Source organism: Mastomys coucha, unplaced genomic scaffold (genome assembly GCF_008632895.1).
Source record: "Mastomys coucha isolate ucsf_1 unplaced genomic scaffold, UCSF_Mcou_1 pScaffold6, whole genome shotgun sequence".
In the NCBI taxonomy this organism is placed as follows: domain Eukaryota; kingdom Metazoa; phylum Chordata; class Mammalia; order Rodentia; family Muridae; genus Mastomys; species Mastomys coucha.
Genome location: NW_022196912.1, coordinates 20,490,218 through 20,494,447, shown reverse-complemented (window position 1 = coordinate 20,494,447; position 4,230 = coordinate 20,490,218).

Sequence of the window (4,230 nt, the reverse complement as noted above, 5' to 3'; positions counted from 1 at the left end):
CATCCCTTAATTCCAGCTCACTGATTTTAGGATCGCTCTTACTTCCCCATCCACTTCAACCAGTCCTGGGACCAGTTGAAACAAAGCATATCCCAGTCTGTTCCAGATTAGGGAAGTTTCCCCTGCACTGGGATACTTGACAGATGGGTATTCATTATCGATCAGAGAGCTCAGAGAGCTATGGAAGTCATGGTGTCATAATCAGAACATTGGTGTAGCATTTCAAACCAACTCAGTGAAATAACTTTGAAAGAATGAAATGTCTCCATCACAATTCCTTCCTCTCCTTTTGTATAGCTTTGTCAAATTGAAATGTTCACTTTCCTTTGTATTCCCACTCCTATAGCAACTGTTTGCCAATTAAGAACACAGGCTTAAAGTCAACCATACGATGAAAACATTCATCTAAAGCCTGTGTATCTGGGGGTTGGCCAACACTAGCTGATCCAGGCAAACCCAGCTGATCTTGGCTTTGTTGATGCATTGCTCTGTGAACCACCCCAGAGCACAGCTTTAGGCAGGACTTGGTCAGGAAGGATCCTTAGCTCAGGCTCTCATCCTGGAATGTGTGGGATAGACCCACCATTCTATGTAATGTCAATAGGAATAATAACTTTTACAAAAATACAAGTAATAAGCCAAGACCTAGCCCACTCTTGCTTCCTAGTCATTCAATTGGCCAAATAAAATCACATGGCTGATTCATTTCCACTGTAGGAGAAAACTTATTGCAAAGTTACATAGCAAAGGGCAAAGAGATATAAAGAGAGAATTGAATTCAAAAAGGCAACTGTAGGCATTAGATACACAAAAGAGAGGATCAAATTGCAAATGTCAAGCTTGATTGGTTCTCATAAAGGGAATATGTTCTCATAACCTGTACCTAGGTCAAGAGACAAACTCTAAGCATTCTAGGGACTCCCCTCCCACCTCCTTACAGAACAACCACTACCTTAACCTCCAGTACCATAAATTAGCTTTGCCTGCTTCTGAACTTCATTTAAATGGGATCAGACAGTGTTTGCTTTTGTGTGTGTTTTAATGGTACTTGGAATTTGTTTTGCTCAGTGACTGTCAGACACACAGACACAGAAATAATGGCCATGAGGAGAAGTATTGATATTCTTAGATCCTTAGAAATGAGAGACACAGCATGCCACACAAGACTACCTAAGAAAGAGCAGGGCCCAGCAGGAAGCACCAAGACTAAACAGGTGAGGAAGAATAAGGACAGACTATTTTATGTCCAGTGGCTCAGTGGTACAGAGGCTAACACAAGTTGTCTATCTCTTGACCCTGGGATAATTAAAATTGGCATATAGTAGCCAGAACTTGAACACAAGATGGTTTGGCTTGCTTAGGAAAGGTATACCAGAGTCATTTAAAATTTCTGAGAAATAACCCTGGGAAAAGATAATTTCTGCCTTGTCAGCAGGACATGGTTAGTAGGGTGTGTGTGTGTGTGTGTGTGTGTGTGTGTGTGTTACACATTGTTGCAAATAGTTCTGACTTGTTAGTTCTCAAAGTATACCATTCAGTTAAGAGAGTGTATTCTTTCCAACTGACCAAAAAGTAACATAAGAAAGACAGTATTTATTTAATCTCATAGTCCAAAGTACAGCCCACTGGGGCAGGGAAAGCATTGTTGCAAGACCCTGAGGTGGCTAGTTACACTGCAAAGCAGTTAGGAAACACAAATGAATACTGGTTGTTAACTTTCAATCCAGAATCCAAGCCATACATGCCATGGTGCTGGCTACATCTAGGGTGGTCTTCCCTCCTCAAGCAAATCTATCTGACACATCCTCTTAGGTTTGCCCAGAGATGTGTCACCTAGATGATTCCAAATCCAGTCACCCTAACAATGAAAATTAATTGCAAATTTACCCTTTCACAACTTGACACAAACATCATTAAATCATAATTTTCCATACCTCACCCTATAAGTCTCATGGCAATATCAGAACACAAATGTATTTATGTTTTTAAAACAACTGAAAATCACACTCTCACCATTCAAGAAAAAGACCAAAAATGGAACACAATGTTCAATAAAAATTAAAATCTGGAAAAGCATGATAATATACCTGAATCACAATACTGTGGAGGCAGAGGCAGGCAGACATCTGTAAGTTCAAAGCTAACTTGATATACATGATGACTTCCAGGCTAGCCATGGCTCAGTCCTAAGTGGAACATCTGTATTAAAATCAAAAGACCAAGGGAACATCCTAGAAGATGGGGAGGACTATTGCTAGTGAAATGCTGTGGTCTGGACATGACAAGGCCGTTGCTCAAACTCAAGAATTCATTGTAGACATGGCTTCCTGAACAATATCAAGCCAACACTAACTGCAATCAGTAGATTATACAAAATATTTTAAGAAGGAGAGGATCATGGTATGTACTCACTGTAAGTGGCTATTAGGCAAAAAGCATGGAATACCCACGATACAACTCATGGACCACATGAAGCACAAGAGGAAGGAAGACCAAAGAGTGGATGCCTCAGTCCTGCTTAGAAGGGGGAACAAAATAATCAAGGAAAGTAGAGGGTGGGAAGGACTTGGGAGGAAGAGGGGAGAAGGAGGGGAAAAGAGGGGAAGAATCAGGTATGGGAGGAGATGTACAGAGGGTCAAGAAATTGAACAGAAGTGTGGAGCAATGGGAGGTGGAGAAGTGGGGATAGCAACCAGAAAGTCCCAGATGCCAGGAAAGCAAGAGCCTCCCAGGATCCCACGGGGATGACATTAGCTAAAATACCCCATAAAGGGGAGGGAGAACCTGTCAAGACCATACCCAGAGTCTAGGCATGGCCCCTAGTTGATGGTTGGGGCCATCCATCCTTCTCCAAAATTTTAACCCAGAATTGCTTCTGTCTAAAGGAAACACAGAGACAAAGAGTGGAGCAGAGACTAAAGAAAAGGCCATCCAGAGACTGCCCCAACTGGAGATCCATCCCACATGCAGATACCAAACCCAGAAAATATTACAGATATCAAGAAGTGCTTGTTAACAGGAGCCTGATACAGCTAACTCCTAAGAGGCTCTGCCAGATCCTGACCAATACAGATGTGGATGCTAGCAGCCAATCATCAGACTGAGCACAAGGATCCCAATGGAGGAGTTAGGGGAAGGACTGAAGGAGCTGAATGGGCCTTATCTGGCATCAATGGGAAGAGAAGGCCCTTGGTCCTGTACAGGCTTGATGCCCCAGTGTAGAGGAATGCTAGGGCAGTGAGGTGGGAGTGGGTAGGTAAGTAGGGGAGCACCTTCATAGAAGCAGGGTAAGGGGAGATGGGATAGGAGGTTTGCAGAGGGGAAACCAGGAAAAGGATAGCACTTGAAATGTAAATAAATAAAATATTCAATTTTTTAAAAAGGAGAGGACATGGAGGTGAAATCAAACAATCAAATGTATATAAAATTAGTATTAACAGAGGTAAAACATTAAAAGTAAGAAAACCAATAATAACTGAAATATTCCCCAGATTGGCAAAGGGCTCATCTTTTTTAATTCAAGCTTCTTAATGACCAGATAGCAGAAAACAAACGAACAAACAACAACAAAAATCCCAAGGCATCCCACACTGAGGCATAATACATATAATTTACGGGAGGCTGCAAACAACCAGCCAATCCTAAAAGCCATAACATATCTTCTTTGGAGAGCCACAATCTAATTCATAGCTAGCTTCTCAGAAAAAAAAAATGCAGCATAAAAGAGGACAGAACACTTTCAAAAATGCCCAAGGAGAAGCTGGAGAAATGGCTCAGCAGTTTAGAATGCTGGCTACTTTTGCAGAGGACCTGGGGTTAGTTTCAGCACCTATACTGGGAAGTCCATAGTTGTCTGTAATTTCAGATCCAAGGGGGTCTGAGGCTATCTTCTGGCCTCTGCAGCCACTTGCACATGGTGTGGTTCACATGAGCTCATGAAGGAAGGCACACATAACACACTTAGAGTTTTTAAAATGAATGCTTTAGTGATCAAATAAGTATCACACCATGGTCCTTCCTGTATTCAGTAAAAATATTACTCAATAAATGAGGCAAAATACTTTTCAATAAAAAGTTCTAAGAAAATTAATGACCACATTAAAATAAGTAGTACAGAATTTTTCCTGGCTAAAAGATGTATGTCTATTGAAAATGTGAGCCTCAAAATCATTCTAACACATTCAGAATGTATTTGTCTAATTACAACACACACACACACACGTACAATTT